This window comes from Ambystoma mexicanum, chromosome 11 (assembly GCF_040938575.1).
Source record: "Ambystoma mexicanum isolate Mex_15411 chromosome 11, UKY_AmexF1_1, whole genome shotgun sequence".
Classification (NCBI taxonomy): domain Eukaryota; kingdom Metazoa; phylum Chordata; class Amphibia; order Caudata; family Ambystomatidae; genus Ambystoma; species Ambystoma mexicanum.
The window spans coordinates 1,003,445,941-1,003,466,091 of record NC_090934.1 but is presented as its reverse complement, the minus strand read 5'-3'; the positions used below and the strand labels follow the sequence as shown (position 1 = coordinate 1,003,466,091).

General features: G+C 49.0%; 2 protein-coding genes across 2 annotated transcripts in view; one reads left to right on the top strand and one right to left on the bottom strand.

The window, feature by feature from the left end:
* LOC138504026 (putative nuclease HARBI1) overlaps positions 1-20,151 on the top strand; it is a 292,079-nt gene that overhangs the window by 135,777 nt on the left and 136,151 nt on the right. The window lies entirely within an intron of this gene.
* Positions 1-20,151, bottom strand: part of STRC (stereocilin) — a 543,934-nt gene that overhangs the window by 495,909 nt on the left and 27,874 nt on the right. The gene's annotated exons all lie outside the window — the stretch shown is intronic.

Below are 20,151 nucleotides of genomic sequence, written 5' to 3'. Positions count from 1 at the left end.
AAATAATCTTGTGATTCTACAGGCATTCCTATCGTATTCCAAGAAAGAATCTTACCCCATCCTGGCATTAGTGGATTGCGGAGCCATGGGCATATTCATAGATCATGATTGAGTCACTACTCACAACATTCCACATGAAACTCGAGAGACAATGCAACCTGTAGAAGCTATTGATGGGAGACCCCTGTCTTCGGGACCCATAACCCTTCAAACTAAAGAGATCCTACTTTCTATAAACCACCATCAAGAGAGGATTAAATTTGACATATCGGCCCACTATCCAATGGTTCTAGGCATGCCCTGGTTACAGAAGCATAACCCCTACATCAATTGGGCAGCAGGCTCCTTGTTTCTTGGTTCTGAACATTGTATGTCCCACTGCTTATCCCTAGATACCTTACCAAGGTCCTCTGAAGACTCTCAAGAAACTCAGCAAATTCCAGTCACTGTTTCTAACATCATCCGGATTCCCAGGGCCTATCAGGCTTACACAGATGTATTCTCGACAGCCATAGTTCAAGCTCTTCCACCACACAGACCTGAGGATTGTGCCATCGATACTGAACCTTCAGCATTAATCCCTTTCGGGAGAATGTTTATTTTGTCAGAACCCGAAAAAAGGGCCCTCCGGGAATACCTGGATACCAACTTGGAAAATGGAACTATACAACCATCCAAGTCCCCGGCGGGCGCTTCTCTATTTTTCATCCCCAAGAAGGATTCCAAGGAGCTTAGACCATGCCTAGATTACCGTGGCCTTAACCAGTGTACTCTCAAGGATCGGACATCCTGGAAGCAGTCAGAGGTGCAGTCGTCTTCACAAAATTAGATCTCAGGGGTGCCTACCATCTTATTCATATAAAGGAAGGTGACAAATAGAAAACAGCATTTAGAACACCCTTTGGCCACTTTGAATACTTGGTTATGCCCTTTGGACTTGCTAATGCCCCAGCAATCTTCCAACGTTTTATGGATCGGGTGTTTTCTGATATGCTGTTCCTCTTCGTCATTGTATATGTGGACGACATACTGATATACTCCAAGGACCACCTGAAACATGAAGAGCCCGTAAAGACAGTCTTACAACGTCTACGTGAACATAAGCTCCTGGCTAAACCCGAGAAGTGTCTTTTCCATGTATCAAATGTTCACTATCTCGGATTCGTTCTTAGCCCAAAGGGAATTGGAATGGACCCCTCAAAGGTTGATTCCATTCTATCCTGGCCTGTTCCAACCACTGTGAAACAAATTCAATCCTTTCTAGGGCTTGCTAACTTCTACCGGAAATTTATACAAGCATTTTCTGAGATTGTAAATCCTATTGTTACATTGTTAAAGAAAGATACCCCCTTTCGGTGGACCTCAGCCCAAGATTCGGCGTTCCTACGGTTGAAGTCGGAGTTCACACAAGCTCCCATCCTAGCTCAACCGGACATTGATCTATCTTTTCTTGTCGAAACTGATGCCTCCAACTACGCCATTGAGGCAGTCCTGAAACAGGAACTTGGCGACAAGTTTGAACACCCCATCGTCTATCTCTCTCACACCTTGACCCCCAGTGAAACTCATTATTCCGTCCTGGAAAAGGAATTGCTAGCCATCCGTCAAGCCTTCACTGATTGGCGCCATCTTCTTTTGGGAGCCAAACACCCGGTACAAGTCCGCACTGACCATCGGAATCTTCAAGTCCTGCAATCCCCAGAATGTAGAAACAGTCGTCAAGCCTGTTGGGCCTTCTTTTTTGCCCAATACCAATTTCAAATCCATCATGTCACTGGAACACATAACATTATAGCTGATGCCTTATCCAGACGTCCTGATTATGAACCCCTTGAAGATCGGACCTTTCCTAAGATGTTTCCCCACACAATATTTGTTGCCCAAACAATTACCCTCCTGGAGGAGATACGTATTCAAACCCAGTCCTCTGAACCTTGGAAGGAGTTCAAGAGAAACAATCGATGGAATCTCAAAACAAAGGACGGCTACCTGTTCAAGGACAATCGCTTGGTCATTCCCACTCCTGGACTGAGACAAAAGATCACAAGCCTATGTCATGATACTTTCCATTCAGGACACCGTGGCATCACCAACACTCTCCATCTAAAATAAAGACAGTTCTGGTGGCCAAAGATGAAGGATGATATCCAGACATGTACAGTCTGCAATCAGAACAAACATGATAACAAAAGAGCAGCAGGTCTCCTGCTCCAACCAGCAATACCAACAAGACCCTGGGAAATCATTGCCATGGATTTTATCGTGGAACTACCCTCTTCCAGGGGCTACACAACTATAATGGTTACCATTGATTTGTTCACTCATATGGCTCATTTTACACCTTTATACAAACTGCCATCCTCATCTGAACTTGCTGGAATTTTCCTGGAACACATATTCCGGCTTCATGGGCTACCTTCCAAGATCATTTCTGACCGAGGACCCCAGTACACATCCCAGTTCTGGAAACAGTTATGTCGTATACCGGGATATCCAACGTGCCTTGTCTTTGGGTTATCACCCACAGACCAATGGAGCCACTGATTGAGTAAACCAGACCCTGGAACAGTATCTTTGTTGCTTTGCCACCAAGGTCCAGGATGATTGGTCACTCTTAATACCTGTGGCCGAATTTGCATAAAACAATTTGGACCATTCAGCTATCAAAACCAGTCCTTTCTTCTGTAGTCAAGGATTTCATCCTTCAGTCCTACCTAAATTCTTCCACACCCTACCCCAGTACCTGCGGTTGATTCCTGGATTGAAACACTAATTAATGTGCACAAAGAAGCAAAGGAACACCTAGAAAAGGCCTGAAGAGACGTTAAACAGTATGCTGACTCCAAAAGAAGACCTGGGCCTTCCTATTCAGTAGGCGATAAAGTCTGGTTATCCTCGAAACTCCTTCCCCGCCACCTACAACCAAATAAATTGGCTCCCAGGTATTACAGGCCCTTTTCTATAAAAGAAATCATCAATCCAGTGGCCTTTTGACTCCCGACTACCAGAATCATGGAAAAGGATCCATCCAGTCTTCCACACATCTCTGTTAAAACCATATGTTCAGTCGTCTCAAACTGCTCCAAGATCTACCCCAGTGATTGTCAATGACCAACTCGAATATGAGGTCGCCAGAATCTGTGACTCTAGTTACCGACGTGGTCAATTACAATATTTGGTCGAGTGGAGAGGTTATCCTCTCAGTGAGAGCACCTGGGAACCCGTGTCAAATATGAATGCCCCCAGGCCGATTCGAAGATACCATCTTATACATCCAGGCAAACCCGGAGGAGCTGGGCTTCAGAGGAGGCATACTGTAATGAACCGTCGCCTATGTCCTTTCTGGACTTCGTGGTCCCTGACCCATAGGGGATTGAATGCAGTAATCCTTCTAACATGGCCGCTTGATACGGAACGCTGCTTGCCAGTCCTTGCACTCCACGCTCTACGTTCTACTAAAGAGACACGCCTGCGTGGCTCTGCGCGTCTCAACACTACCGCTTGCTGTAGTTGCAGGTGTGTTGCCGGAGTTCGCGCGGGGCTTCCTTCTGAATCCTGTTTCCCGGTTCCTTGAATCCCCCTTCCTTCCTTCTTTTCCTCAAAACTTACCTCCGAACTTCCTGAATTTTCATCCGTGCTCGGGTCATGGCGTTCCGTGTCTCCGAGCTCGGATATTGTTCCTTCCTGGTCTCTGTCCTGGACATCTGAACGTATCCTGGAGTTGGATTGTCATCCTCATGCTGGAATCCAAAGACCAGCACACGGGTTTATATAAATCCCGGACCGTGCTTAACAAGTCACCAAAGAAAGTCTCAAGCAAACACCAAAAACAGGTGAGAAGGGGAGAGACTTGTGACACCATCATCTCTGATGGAGAATCACTGCGCATGGTCATAGACACGGACGCAACCGTTAATGTAATGCCGGTATCAGCATTCAACAAACTTAACCCAAAGCCCAAACTCCAAGAAAGGAAGGTCAGACTATATGCATACGGCTGCAAGAAACCTCTGCCGGTGCAAGCGTTGTTTAAATCTGACTTCGCCCACAACAGCGCCATGTGCCGAGCACGAGTCTACGTCGTGGATGCTGGCTGCGAAACACTGCTAAGCTGTAGAACCGCTGAGAAGCTGAAACAAATCCACTTTGCCTTCAGCATCCAACGCAGGGAGATCGACGACCTACTGGAACAACATTACAAGGTATTCCAAGGCATCGGGTGCCTAAAGGGCAGATCCATCAAACTCCACATTGACCCCACCATCGAACCAAAAGCAGTACGCCATCGCCAAGTACCATTCCACATGAGGGAAGCTGTAGAAAAAGAACTGGACAAACTGGAAGAAGCAGGCATCGTAGAGAAAACAGCAGGGCCAACCCCGTGGGTATCCCCCATGGTAGTCGCAAAAAAAAACAAACAACCCAACACAGTACGAATCTGCATTGACATGAGGCACCCCAACACAGCCATCGGGAGGGAACGCCACATTACACCGACCATAGACGAACTTATTGTCGACCTAACGGGGGCAACCATATTCAGCAAGCTTGACCTCGGGTCCAGCTACCATCAACTTAAACTAGCCAAGGAGTCCAGATACATCACTAGGTTCTCCTCCCATCTCGGACTGCGACGCTACAAGCAGCTAAATTTCGGAATATCGTCAGCTGCGGAAGTATTTCAGCACAAAATTCGGAAAGTCCTCACCGGCCTGGAAGGGACGACAAATATCAGCAATGACATCATCGTATATGCATCCAACGAAAGTGAACACCTCAAGCGCCTTGTGGCAGTCCTATGCAGGCTAGAGGAATCCGGACTGACCCTGAACGTCGAAAAGTGCGAATTCGGAAAGGAAGAACTAAGCTTCTTTGGATACATCTTCAACGCAAGAAGGGTGTCGCCAGATCCTGCTAAAGTCAACAACATCAAAAGCACCAGGCCCCCACTAACAGCCACGGAAGTAAGGAGTTTCATGGGAATGGCAACGTACTGCGCGAGATTCATTCAAGATCTCGCCACCATCGCAAGTCCCCTGCGCGAGGTAACTAAGAAGGACCAAAAGTGGGAGTGGTTTCCTGCCCACCACCAAGCGTTCCAGCGAATCTATCTGCCTCCACAACAATGGCTTTTTTCGACATCGAGAGACATACAGAACTCCTAGTCGAAGCTAGCCCAGTCGGCCTAGGAGCCGTACTTACCCAGAAAGACTACGATGGAAACATCTACCCATCTACCCAAATTTGCCAGTCATGCGCTAACCAAAACGGAACAAAATTATGCACACATAGAAAAAGAGGCCCTCGCTATCCTGTGGGGATGCAGACATTTCAAAGTCTACCTGCAGGGCAAGCAGGCTAAAGTATTCTCAGATCACAAACCACTTATCCCAATCTTCAGAGGATCGGCACCCCATCCACCAGCAGGCATCGAAAAGTGGATGCTACAACTACAGCCCTACAACATAGAGGTGGAATACCGATCGGGAACGGACAACCCAGCAGACTACCTGTCGCGCCACCCACAGCCCGCCACAGATCAAGAAGAACACCACGCGAGGGAGACGGACGAACATGTGTGCCACGTGGTAGCCTGGGCCCGACCGCAGGCTTTGACCTTGCGAGAGATAGCCATTGAGACCGAGACGGACACCATCCTAACCCACACCATAACCGCCATCCAATCAGGGAATTGGAAGAACTTCCTTACCTCCATGGCTCAGCGCACCGCAGCTGCCCAAGTAAAACTTCAATCCCTGTTCGGAATCTGTCACAAACTTACCTTAGCCCCGAAGGGGTAAAACTCAAAGGCCATTGCATTGTGCTACCCACGTCATTAGATGAATGAGCCCTCAAACTAGCCCACAGTGGGCACCAAGGTATCGTGAAAACAGCATACCTGAAATCCAGGATGTGGATGGCCAACATGCAACAGCGAGTGATGGAGCTGGTGGGGTCTTGCGCAGCCTGCCAAGCCACCAGGAGAGCCGAGAACCCAGAACCCATCATCAGCGCCCCGAGAAGCAGCAAACGGTGGGAAGCTGTCAGTATTGATTACTGCACCATTGCTGGGGAAGGCTACCTACTTGTCCTAATCGACGAGTTCAGCAGGTATCCCGAAGTTGAACACGTGGCATCCACCAATGCCGAGACCATGACTCTCGCACTGGAGAAGATATTTGTAATACACGGAATCCCATCAAAAATCAAAGGTGACAACAGGCCGCCCTTCACCAGCCAAGAACTACGCCAATTCTTCCAGGATCTCAACGTACGACACAAACCGATCACCCCAGGATGGCCACAGGCGAACGGTGACGCCGAACGATTCATGGGGTGACTCAACAAAGTAATCTGCATCACCAAGGAAAGGGGACATTCATGACTGAAGGCAGTGTATCGATTTCTGAGGACCCACAGGCAGACCCCACACTCCTCGACAGGAATCAGCCCAGCAGCACTCATGTTTGGAGTAACCATACAGGCAGAACTCCCCATACACCCCAGGTGGGTAACGCCTGAGCCAGATCTTCCAACCATAGATGCCAAGAGAGCAAAATGGAATGAACAAGAGAGTACGCCTCGAAGAGCCAGCCACCAGGAGCTAACACCCGGAGACACAGTCATCGTCAAGAACCGAGCCACCCCCAAGAAGATGTCCCTCAACTTTGAATTCCAGCCCTGGACGGTCAGCGCTGAGAATCACAGTATGATCACGGCCACCAGAGGACGTGAGACCGTGACAAGGAATATTTCACACTTCAGGAAAGTAGCGCCAGAGTTATAGGAAGAAAGCCCGGAAGCCGTGAGAGAAGGATCCAGATCGCCCTGCCGGCCGCAAGGCCCACTGACGCCCGGATTCTATGAAACACCAGGAGAACCGAGGACTCCCAGTCGACAAGGAGATGAAGTCCAACCCGAGAGCCCCCTGGCGGATAACCCAGAGAGAGGCAATCCCTGATACCACCTGAGGGAAAGACCAAAACCATCGTCCCGCCTCCGGGGATATGTGGTGGATGGAATCTACCGGCAGGTGAGCCTGCCCAGGTGAACCCTGTGAGACTAGATGTTACGCTCACCTGGTGTCCACGGGGGCGTCGATCTGAACTGGGCTGTTACTTCTTCCAGCGACACACGGGGCGCCGAAATGATGGACTGGACGGGACCACCCAGTTTAGCTTGTTTTGCCCGTATGAATATTCTTCTGATAGTTTGGAAAGATGAGCTCTCCATCCTGCCTCGAGCGCAGGGGCGCGTAGATGACCAGTTACTTCACTGGTGTGGGATGTTGGAGAGTTGCAGAACGGTATTGACTCCGTAAGGAAATAGTTTGAAAAAGAGTTAAAAAACGTCTGGCCTTCACTCTGTCCAAATTCCCTAGGTTGTCTTAATAGTTCTTGAGAAGAGTTCCAAGTGGCAACCAGTAAGATGCAGGTAAGTGTTTATGGATTCTGTTTAGTTCAATAATGAGGACCTGGTCTAACCTGTGACCCTTTCCTTTTGCAGGCGCTGAATCGGTGGAGGTTCCGGTGATTGCGGCCTCAGGCAGTAACCAGGTAAGTCTGTAGCGGAATTCGGTTTTCCCCTACTTGCGCTTTTGTGTTGCTTTTGTTTCCGCTTTGGGGCTGGGGTATGGCGGAGAAGCTGTGGAGGCCGCGCCGACCCGAGATGAGGTAAGTACCCCCTGTGGTATCAGGAAAGTCCTGGGGATTGCCTTTATTGTCTGGGAATGCTCCCTTGCTCACCTTATTGTCTTTATTTCCACAGGTGTTGGAAAGCGGCCGCTGGATGCTGAAAAGAGCGATGGAATGCGGAGGATTGCTTCAGGTGAGTTCCCGCGCGGCGCTGCAGGATGCGAAGCGGCGCGCGTCTGATGATTTCTTCCTTCTAGGTCAGATCCAAGAAGATTCAGGATTCAGGTAAGGATTGCAGGTAAAACTCCAGTTCTAACCTTCCCTCTGCTTTCTTTCAGGTTTTCAGGAGCTCCGGCATCCAGGCGGGTGTGGCTGAAGACTGGAAGCTGCTGCAGGCACGGTGAGCGTTACGCTGCAGATGCAGAATAACGCGAAGCATGGGTTGCTGTCAGGGCGTGGTTTAAATAGCCTTGAAAGTAGTTCCAGGTAAGTATCCTTCCGCGGCCCCACCCGAGTAAAAAAAATAGTTCCTAGGGAAAAATAGTCCCTCCTAGGCCTCATTTGACTTCTGGTCACTGGCAGCATGGTCTGCCTCAGGTATGTTAGCAGCATGGTCTGCTTCAGGTAAGTCCTTGACCATGAGCCTGGCGCCCATGGCGCCAGGACTGATTCTGAACTTATGAGCCTGGTGCCATAGGCGCCAGGACTGCACCCAAATAGCCCCTAATTGGGGTTCATGGGCTTGCATTAAATGGCATGATGCCTGCTTCCGGGGTAGCTGGGCCAAACCTGGTTTCCCGGGGTCAGGCATCGTGACAGCACTCTCCCTCAAGGCCCCTCCTAAAGTCGTTCTTCCTCTGGGCTTTGGTTTGTTAGGGAACTCCCGGTGGAATTTCTTCACCAATTGGGGTGCGTGCACATAGTCACTACTTTCCCAGGACCTTTCTTGGGGTCCGTATCCTTTCCAATCGATTAGGTAAAAGAGTTTTGACCTAACCCTCTTGGAGTCCAAGATGTCTTTAACTTCAAATTCAGGTTCCCCATCAATGAGGATGGGATCTAGTGGTTTGGTAAATCTAGTTCCTGGTTGGACTGGTTTCAAGAGAGAGACATGGAAGACGGGATGAATTCGCATATGGGCGGGCAGGTCCAACTTGACGGCCACTGGATTGATAATGGTCTTGATCGAGTAGGGTCCCAAATATCTAGGATTAAAGGTTTGTGTTCCCTTGAGTGGGATGTGTTTAGTAGATAGCCATACTTGGTCTCCTATCTGGTATTGTGGTGCTTCTCTCCTAAGTTAATCAGCATTTTTCTTGTATTTATCCTTAGCTCTCTGTAAATGTTCTGTTGCTTCCTTGAAGGTTTGTGTAATGACGGTGTGGAGATGGTCTACTGCAGGCATCTCCAAACGTTGGGGCGAATCCAAGTCCGAGGTTCGAGGATGATGTCCATATATAGTATAAAAGGGGCTGCGTCCAGTTCCTGACTGTACTGAATTATTGTACGCATATTCAGCGATCCATAAGATGTCTTTCCAATTTCTCTCAGACTGATGTAGCATACAACGCAGGTACTGTTCAAGAGTCTGATTGGTCCTCTCAGTTTGACCATCGGTCTGGGGGTGGTGACTAGTTGAAAGCCTAACATCTATTTGTGCCAGTTGGCAACATTTTCTCCAGAAGTGTGAGATGAATTGACTCCCTCGGTCGGAAATTAACACGGATGGGAAGCCGTGTAGGCGAACGATGTTTTCAAGGAACTCCTTGGCCAGGGCTGCAGCTGAAGGTATCCCTTTAAATGGAATAAAGTGGGCCATTTTAGAAAAAAGATCCACAATAACTAGGATAGTGTTGATACCATAGCACGGGGGTAAGTCCGTGATAAAGTCTAATGACAAGGTGTGCCAAGGAATCGGTGGGATGTCCATAGGTTGTAATAGACCAGCTGGTCTTCTTTTTTTACTCTTGTTTTGGGCACAAATGCCACAAGATAGAACAAACGACTTAATGTCCTTTCGCCAGGTGGGCCACCAAAATTGTTTCTTGATTTTAGCTTCCGTTTTTGTAATACCAGGATGCCCCTCCATTAACGTGTCATGGTAACGAGAGACGACTAGCTCTTGTAGTTCCTTTTGTGGCAGAAATAGACGTCCTCGGTAATATGGTAGCTCATTGGTGACGGAGAAGTCTGGGCCTTTCTTAGCCCAGTCTTGTAAGGCAAGAGGATCAAAGAGTTGTCGGATAATTCCTTGAATGTCTTCCAGCGTCTGTACAGATGTCATGCCAAGAATTCGCTGTTCAGGAATTATAGGTACGGGTTCCAGGGTCACTTCTGCTTCTCCCATCCCTATTCGGGATAAGGCGTCTGCTTTACCATTCTTACAACCGGGCCGATAGGGTATTACAAAATCAAATTCAGCGAAGAATAGTGCCCAACGGAGTTGGCGAGAAGACTGGGCCTTAGCTGTCTTTAGATATTGTACATTTCGGTGATCGGTGATGACTGTAATGGTATGTCTGGCTCCGAGTAGATAATGCCGCCAAGCCTTGAAGGCGGACTTGATAGCTAACAGCTCCTTATCAGTAATGGCATAATTTAATTCAGGAATCGAGAACTTTTTTGACCAAAAGGCCACTGGGGGAATCTGGTTAGTTTCGGGGTCCTTTTGAGAGAGGACGGCTCCCATTGCCAAGCTGGATGCATCAGTCTCCACAATGTACGGGAGTTCAGGACGTGGGTGCCTTAGGACTGGTGCAGATGTGAATTTAGCCTTTAGCTCTTGAAAGGCGCTTTCCGCTTCGTCTGTCCACATAAAGCGTTTGTTTTTTCGTAAGAGCGCCGTAATGGGATGAACAATATGCGAAAAGTCTGGGATAAACCTGCGGTAAAAGTTGGCAAAGCCGAGCATGCTTTGCACACCTTTGAGAGAACTTGGCGAAGGCCATTTCAGAATTGCATCCACCTTTCGTGTATCCATCCCGATTCCTCTCGGGGTTAGGATAAATCCTAGGAATTCCACTTCGGTGGTGTGAAAAACGCATTTTTCCAATTTGGCATAAAGTTTGTGCTGGCGTAATTTTTCTAAAACTGCTCGGACGTGTTTGATATGATCAGATTCTGATGAAGAATATACTAGGATGTCATCAATATAAACGACAACGCAAACATCGATGAGTTCTCTAAGGACATCGTTCATGAAGAACTGGAAGGCTGCTGGTGCATTGCACAGTTCGAAAGGCATCACCTGGTACTCAAATAGTCCGTACTTAGTGCGAAAAGCTGTTTTCCATTTGTCGCCCTCTTTGACACGTAACAAATGATATGCCCCCCGGAGGTCGAGTTTAGTATAAATGCAAGCTTCTTTCACTTGGTCTAGTAATTCGGGTATCAAAGGAAACGGGTACCGATTTTTAATGGTTATCTGGTTCAGTGCGCGATAGTCTATGCATGTTCTGAGGTCACCTTCTTTTTTGGGCACGAAGAACAAAGCGGATGATGCAGGGGACTTAGATGGGCGAATAAAACCATTAGCAAGGTACTGGTCCAGGTATTGGCGTAGGTGAAGGTTTTCGGGCTCCGTAAGGGCATAGATTCTGCTGCAAGGGGGTTGTGCGCCTGGGATGAGATCTATTTGGCAATCATACGATCTGTGCGGAAGTAAGGTGTTTGTCTGTTCTTTTTGGAAGACATCTTGAAACTCTTGATATTCCGCAGGTAATTGCATGGCAGCTGGGGTAACAGAAGCCAGGGCTGTGTTCTGAGATTTCCTGGGGTAACAGGTGTGCGCACATTCTGGGAAGGTGATTCTCTTCTCTCGCCAATCAATGCAGGGATTATGTTTTTCCAACCAAGGTATCCCCAGTATTACTTGGAACTGTGGGGCCTTGATTAAATCAAACACCAAAGCCTCTCGGTGCCCATTCTGCGCCAGCAATGTCATCTCTGTGGTGGAGTGAGTTACGGGACCAGAGGCAATTTCCGTTCCATCAACTGTGGTGATGACATCTAAGGTGGTTTTTTGGGCGAGAGGTAGGTTCATCCTGGAAGCCAATTCACAGTCCACGTAGTTTCCTATGGCTCCGCTATCAACGTATGCTTTTACCGCATGCATCCGAGATGGCTGTTCTGGATCTACGAGGACCATTGGAATGATGAAATGCGAGGTCTGAGTGTCCTTCTTTAAGCTCGGCAAGCGGACCTCTATGCTTGCCAGGCGAGATCGTTTCCCGAGTCAGAGTTTTTATCAGCTGCCCCCACAACCTTCTTAGGCGGTTTTATAGGACAGTTCTGCAGAAAATGACCAGTATTCCCACAATATAAGCATAGCTGCAATTGCTGTCTCCTTTCTCTCTCTTTTTGAGTCAAGGGTCCTCTCACCCCACCGATTTGCATAGGTTCTGAGGCTTCTGCTCCCTTGGAACTGACGTGGGTCTTGACCAACACTCGGTTCTCAAACTTGGCTCGATCGGCCTTCCTATTTTGAAGTCTGTGATCTATTTGGACCACTAGGTTGATGTATTCCGCACATTCTTGAGGCGGGTTCACAATTTGGGCCAAGACATCTTTGAGTTCTCCTCGAAGCCCTCGATGGAACAATGTGATTCGTTTAACTTCAGGCCATTCGGTTTCTACTATTAGTCTATTAAAGGTTGCAATGTAAGAAAGAAGATCCTGATTCCCCTGTCGTAGGGACAAAAGTTCGTTATCCAGGGACTGACCCTGGGAGTGTCGGGCAAAAAGTATTTCCATGCTTGTTTGAAACCCCTGGAAATCCCGAAGAATTGGGTCATCCTGATTAACTAGAGGAATGGACCAATCTGCTGCACTGCCGCTGAGATAGGACAGTACAAAGGCTACCTTGGCTTGATCACTTGGGAATGCTGCAGGTCTGCATATAAAGTGTAAGCGGCACTGATTCATGAATACGGCAAACCTTTTAGGGTCTCCGGCAAAACGTTCGGGCGGAGCCAATGGAACAGTTCCTGGCAAATTTATTTGTACTGGGTTACTTGATGGTACAGGAGCTGGACTAACCCCGAGTCCAGGTAGTGGTGTTTGCCCCACCTGGTTTTGCAATAACTGTCTAGCCAAATCATCTGTCCGTTCCTTTGAAACTATCAGTTCCCTTCTAAGGGCATTAGTTTCCTGGCGGGCGGAGTCCACTTCAGCTCTTAGCTCCCCTAATAATTGGGCTAACTGATCTGTCTCTGAGGTCTCCATAACGCCCAGGTGGCCTTTTGTGGGTAGGCTTCGCGTTCTGTTACGCTCACCTGGTGTCCACGGGGGCGTCGATCTGAACTGGGCTGTTGTTACCTCTTCCAGCGACACACGGGGCGCCGAAATGATGGACTGGACCGGACCACCCAGCTTAGCTTGTTTTGCCCGTATGAATATTCTTCTGATAGTTTGGAAAGATGAGCACTCCATCCTGCCACGAGCGCAGGGGCGCATAGATGACCAGTTACTTCACTGGTGTGGGATGTTGGAGAGTTGCAGAACAGTATTGACTCCGTAAGGAAATAGTTTGAAAAAGAGTTCAAAAACGTCTGGCCTTCACTCTGTCCAAATTCCCTAGGTCGTCTTAATAGCTCTTGAGAAGAGTTCCAAACTAGTAAGATGCAGGTAAGTGTTTATGGATTCTGTTCAGTTCGATAATGAGGACCTGGTCTAACCTGTGACCCTTTCCTTTTGCAGGCGCTGAATCGGTGGAGGTTGCGGTGATTGAGGCCTCAGGCAGTAACCAGGTAAGTCTGTAGCGGAATTCGGTTTTCCCCTACTTGCGCTTTTGTGTTGCTTTTGTTTCCCCTTTGGGGCCGGGGTACGGCGGAGAAGCTGTGGAGGCCACGCCGACCCGAGATGAGGTAAGTACCCCCTGTGATATCAGGTAAGTCCTGGGGATTGCCTTTATTGTCTGGGAATGCTCCCTTGCTCACCTTATTGTCTTTATTTCCACAGGTGTTGGAAAGCGGCCGCTGGATGCTGAAAAGAGCGATGGAATGCGGAGGATTGCTTCAGGTGAGTTCCCGCGCGGCGCTGCAGGATGCGAAGCGGCGCGCGTCTGATGATTTCTTCCTTCTAGGTCAGATCCAAGAAGATTCAGGATTCAGGTAAGGATTGCAGGTAAAACTCTGGTTCTAACCTTCCCTCTGCTTTCTTTCAGGTTTTCAGGAGCTCCGGCATCCAGGCTGGCGTGGCTGAAGACTGGAAGCTGCTGCAGGCACGGTGAGCGTTACGCTGCAGGTGCAGAATAACGCGAAGCATGGGTTGCTGTCAGGGCGTGGTTTAAATAGCCTTGGAAGTAGTTCCAGGAAAGTATCCTTCCGCTGCCCCACCCGAGTAAAAAATAGTTCCTAGGGAAAAATAGTCCCTCCTAGGCCTCATTTGACTTCTGGTCACTGGCAGCATGGTCTGCCTCAGGTAAGTTAGCAGCATGGTCTGCTTCAGGTAAGTCCTTGACCATGAGCCTGGCGCCCATGGCGCCAGAACTGATTCTGAACTTATGAGCCTGGCGCCATAGGCGCCAGGGCTGCACCCAAATAGCCCCTAATTGGGGTTCATGGGCTTGCATTAAATGGCATGATGCCTGCTTCCAGGGTAGCTGGGCCAAACCTGGTTTCCCGGGGGCAGGCATCGTGACACTAGAACAGATTGCACCAGTTGTGCTTGATATTGTTAATTATTGTCAAAACATTCCAAGTTGGGGAGGAATGTGGTGTCACGTGCCGGAGAGTAGCCGGTCACGTGACAGGGGGGCAGAAATAAAGGAATCACCGGAGCTGGCGTCATAACACCAGTCCAAGTTTATGCACCATAACGAGTGGTCGTGTTTTCTTTTCCTGCGCAGCGACGCGCTGCGCCATACAGCTTGGGCCAGGGCATACCCAGTATTAGGCCCCAACATATGTCCTTGCCGACATCACACCCTGTTGGTAGATGCCGGTGCAGTTCCAAGAAAAGTAAAGCTCTGCCGATGTGACGGTATTCTACAAACATAGTCCCAGCTCGTTGTGAAGTGCCAGCACTGTTTTGTTGTGCCATTAAAAATAGAGCGGGCCTGCCGAGTGGCGTCGCTTCGGTGACATTATCCTTCCTAAAGTGGTAAAAAATGCCATTTAAGAAAAACAGAGGGCCCCTTCCCTAACCACAATCCTGTGACTTCATTCTCGTTCAGAGTGTGATGCGCGCCCGCATCCCAGGGGCCACCCAGTGGCCCCCACTCACCCATTAAGGTTTCCCTTTGACAGTTCAGTTCCCCAGCCGCACATGCTCACTGAGTCATGCAACGCTGTGGGGCGTTTTGCTTCACCAGCCTTGCATAGCTCATTGGAAATGCTGACTGGGGCACTGCATGTCTTTGTGTGCAAGGGGGAGCTCCTGTGTCTCCTCGCACATACGGACAGAGCCACCTGGAGCAGGGCATTTCAGCACCTACGTGCAGGCCCCTGCAGAAGGTGGGTTTATGTTAATTTATTTAAATATGTATATGGATGCGTGCATGCTTGCGTTATGAGTGACTGCATGGTGAGGGGTGCTCATATGAATGATAGAGGTGGGGTGTGTGTGTGTGTGTGTGTCTGTCTGTCTGTCTGTCTGTCTGTCTCTACCCACCTGTCTGTCTGTCTGTCTGTCTGTCTCTACCCACCTGCCAAAATCAGCTCTCCTTCTGAGGCGCTGTGGAGCCCAGGGGACATGGATGGTATTTTTTTTTTTACTGCATATCTATCATAGATGTCCAGTCATAAAAACCATGCTTCCCACTTGGCCCCTCAGCGCCAATTGCAACTGCTTTTTACCCATTTTTTTTAAGTATGCTCTAAAATGCAACATTTTAACCCATTATTTAAAATTAGAAAATCATGGCCGAAAACCCCCCACGAACTTCCATTGATTGGTTCGGTCTCCCTCGCTGTGCTCGGTCGCTATGCCATTTTTGTGGGAAATATTTATGCACCTCCACTTTAAAAATTCACCAGTTCCCAGTGGCCCTCGGATTGGGTTGGGAACAGGGTGGGAGAGCCCAGGGACTGTGGTGGGAGCAGGATGGGTAGGAGCACTGGGATAGCTGTGGGAGCAGGGTGGGGAGAGCCCAGGGTCTATGGTGGGGTAGGGAGAGCCCAGGCACTGGGTAGGAGTGGGATGAGGAAGCCCAGCGGCTGTGATGGGAGCAGGTGGGGGAGCCCAGGGACTATACTGGGAGTAGGGTGTGGTGACAGCGCGCAATAGTTCATAGCCATTTGTACATACTGCCATTTGGTATTTTTGGAAGGCCCGGTCTGCCCAAATTTTGCTATGGGGGTGCTCAGGCCAAAAAAGTTTGAAGACTGCTGTGTTAAATGTATGGGCACCTCTGATTTTACAAGTGATCTTTGCATCCCGAGGAATTGGATCCAGGACAGAAAGGCTTGTTTAAAATCCCATACAGTGTAGTTGCCTTCTGTAGATGTGATCAAAGCACTTGGAAAGCCAGACAGAAACGTGCCCTGCTGCAAGCATTTTCATCATACCACGTCTTCCTTTGACAGACAACATTGCTAACAACACCATTTTGCTATTACTTTATAAACTAATATTAGTTTGCACTGAGCAATACTGGGGGTAAGCAGCTTCAGGTTATCATGAGAAATGGTTTCCATTTTGCAACCCCAAATTCAGGTTGGCCGGTGTTCAATTTAAATAATCACATGTCAAGTTATTCGCATTCACATAGCGCTAAGAAGTCCAATGATGCAAACACAATGTTAATGTGGATATTGTGTTATGCATGACATGTTTTTCTGATCCGTCATTTTAGTTGCTTGTTATGACCAACAATGACAAAAGTGAGAACAAGTAAAATAAATGTTCTTAAAACAGCAGGTTGTCATAAAGGACAAGGCCTTACATTCACTGGTTACCTGGGTGACATACTGGGCTGGCTTGCAGCTGATCTAACTTTGCCTGGGTAAGGTATGATCTGACTTTGCCTGGGTGAGGTACTGGGCTGGCTTGCAGCTGATCTGACTTTGCCTGGGTGACGTACTGGGCTGGCTTGCAGCTGATCTGACTTTGCCTGGGTGAGGTATGATCTGACTTTGCCTGGGTGAGGTACTGGGCTGTCTTGCAGCTGATCTAACTTTTCCTGAGTGACGTACTGGGCTGGCTTGCAGCTGATCTGACTTTGCCTGAGTGACGCACTGGGCTGGCTTGCAGCTGATCTGACTTTGCCTGGGTGAGGTATGATCTGACTTTGCCTGGGTGAGGTACTGGGCTGGCTTGCAGCTGATCTGACTTTGCCTGGGTGAGGTATGATCTGACTTTGCCTGGGTGAGGTACTGGGCTGGCTTGCAGCTGATCTGACTTTGCCTGGGTGACGTACTGGGCTGGCTTGCAGCTGATCTGACTTTGCCTGGGTGAGGTATGATCTGACTTTGCCTGGGTGAGGTACTGGGCTGTCTTGCAGCTGATCTAACTTTTCCTGAGTGACGTACTGGGCTGGCTTGCAGCTGATCTGACTTTGCCTGAGTGACGCACTGGGCTGGCTTGCAGCTGATCTGACTTGATCCTTAGCAGACATGATCATGTTGTGCACTGTCTGAAACAGACTGACTCGAGTTATACATCAAACATCAATGACATACCGCTCGACAGCGGGACTTCCAAAGGAAGACTTTTTTAGTATTTTCAAACAAGCTGCAATTGGCTGCGAGATGCCCAGGTGGTCGAGGTATTTTGCGTTTACTATTAATATGACTTGCTCTGCTGAGAAATTGTGCACCTCTGCACTCCAAACCTGCAATTGAGTTTCAAGGCGACCTGACCACAAATAATTCACATTTGCTGAAAAATGTCCCTAAAAATGGAATGGTCACCTTTCTTGTTGAATCATGCAATGTATTATTGAAATGCAGCAGAACATGAAATCTAGTTTAGTTTGACAGTGTTACTAGTCTCACGACAGTGCTACTAGTCTAATTTTTAGATGCACACCAGAGTCTCACACCAGAGCTGTCAGAGTCGGAGTCTTTGATAAAAATTCTGCACCTGCTGAAATGCCGAGCCTCACTTTCCCTTCATTATACCCCCCTCCACATCACCATATACCCCATTACACCTCATTCCATATGTCTCTCTTCATCTCACGCCCCCACCCCTACCTGCAGCCTGCTTTTGTGACTCCATCAGTGAACCCTCTCACTCTTTGTCTGCATCGTCCTCCCTGTACCTTTTCTCCTCCATCCCCTCCTTTTCATCATCTCCCCGCTGTGCTCCCTACCTTCCTCAAGCCCTTGGTGGCGGGTCACCTTCTCCCACCTGTATCTCCCTCCTTCCTTCCTTCCTCCCTTCCTGCATCTCTGGTAAAAGACTGTTCTGTCACCTCTGCGCCAACTACTCCGTAAAACCTCCGTGCATTCCTCCTTCTAGTGTGGCACTCCCTTGCCTGTGACTTGACATCTACTGGGTACATCTACTAGTGCTTAAGTACCACCTAAAGCAGTACGGCCCTGTGCCCTCTTCGACACCAAACGAACGAGGCCCAGAACCTTTGAGGCGCGGATTTGGGACCAGCTCAGTCTCAACAGCCGAAATAGGTTTTAGATGCATTGATGGGCAGTGCCACTGTCAGGAGCTGGGCGAGGCGCAGTTGGAGCAAGTGGCACAGGGGACAGCGCACGAAGCGCTACTGTAGCGTATTCAATTATGTACCGTTCACTAGCGCAAAAACACACCTGAATTCTAGCGCTTCTGTCTATGTGCTATGAGTCTGTCAAGAAGCAGGCAGTGAGCCCTGCTCTTTAATTCCAATTCCGGTAGGCGGGCTTAAGTAAAGCCACCGACAGCTGATTGAAGTGTCATATGCGGGCGGTGTGGTGGACCTAGCACCAGCTGAGGGAGCCCACATCCAGGGGAAACCCCGACATCCTCCGCTACCTCCCCTGAAGCACCAACCATCGGGGACTGGACTCCCTGGGCCAGGTCGGGCCTGCCTTCCAGCCATCGAGAGCACGGAAGCAAACTGCTGCACTCACGAGCCATTAGTGAGTGTCTTGCTCTGAGCTAGCTGGGGAGGGTGGATATGAGTACACGGTGACACGCGGAGGGCAGGGGCAGATAGGACTGTGTGTGCCACATAGCAGGCACCAACGGGCTTCAATCGGGTGGCGCAGGGCCACTGGCACTTTTAACCCACCTGCTATTAGCCTGCCGTGAAGAGCAGGCACCCCAGAAGAGCACAGGTCACCAGACCACGCAAACGCCTGTATAATCAGCATGTCTGAAGTTCCGGAACTGTCAATCATGTGCAACGCTGCGTCCCTGCCGCCTCGCGTAAGCGTTTCCTCTGAAGGAAAGCATCTCCTTCAGAGGAAACGTAGGCACTTCGGCGGCTAGCGGAGCTCATGATTGCTAAGAAACCATGAGCACCTGACCCGAGACACAGTGGTGCAGCAGTGGAGCGAGCGTGCGCTCATTTTTAAATGTTTATTGTTTTCAACCTGAAAACAACAAACTATTAAAAAATAAATGCAGGAGTGGCAAAGGCAATTTCAGAGGTTGCAAGGGAGATGCCAGGGGTCGCTCTAGCGACCCCCATCAACCCCCAAAAGACATTCCTGGTCCTGTCCTCCTTTGAAAATTATACCTGGTGGCTTGTGCCTTGTAATTCAAAATATTCCTAGTTCCCTGTGCACTTAAACCCAAAGTATACATAGCGTCATGTGCCCTCCAATCCAAAATATTCCTAGTTCCCTGTGCACTTAAACCCAAAGTATACATAGCGTCATGTGCCCTCCAATCCAAAATATTCGTGGTGCACTGTGCCTTCTAATCTAAAATATACATGGTGTCCTTGGCCTCCCTATCCCTACCGTCATTGCCCCACCATAATTAAAGACATCTTAAAATCTGGTCGTCAATTGGGCCTTCCACCCCGGCCCACGACCCATTCCCATGAGCCCAGCTAGGAAAATGACTAGCTCTTTGGCCTTCTTTTGGCCCATTGGATGCATCTTTCACCCCACTTCGGAAACTATTCAGTTTCACAAAGAGATGGTAATTATTGGAAGCTTGGGATGTCTAACAGCTGAGCCCAGCAGTTCATCATAAGGGGTATGTTGACATCGCCCGGTTAGGCTTTTGTCCTCTGCCTCTCGGCTCTCCCAAGTGAGAAATTGGACAGTCTCTCCCTTTGCTATCGGAGCCCCGGGCTGGGTGCCTCAGCAGGGCTTATGTCCTCCCAAGCCAAGGGCTTGCACCACCAGTGGGTGTCACCAGCACTCGGGAAAAAGGAAATTATACATATGTGTGGAGTCATATATAATCGTTAGATGATGCTTAATGTGCACTGTGTTTTCTATTGTTGAGTGCACCCAGTTTTTGCATGTAAGGGAACAGAAATGCAAACACCATACATCATTGTTTGGGCAATGCTGCAGGGCCTCCCAAAGCGAGGCAGGGTAACCAGTGCCCCATGGCTGTCTAGGCAGGGGAGAGGGGGAGCAGCAGCCCAACAAATGGGCTAGCACTCCCCCCTGTCCCC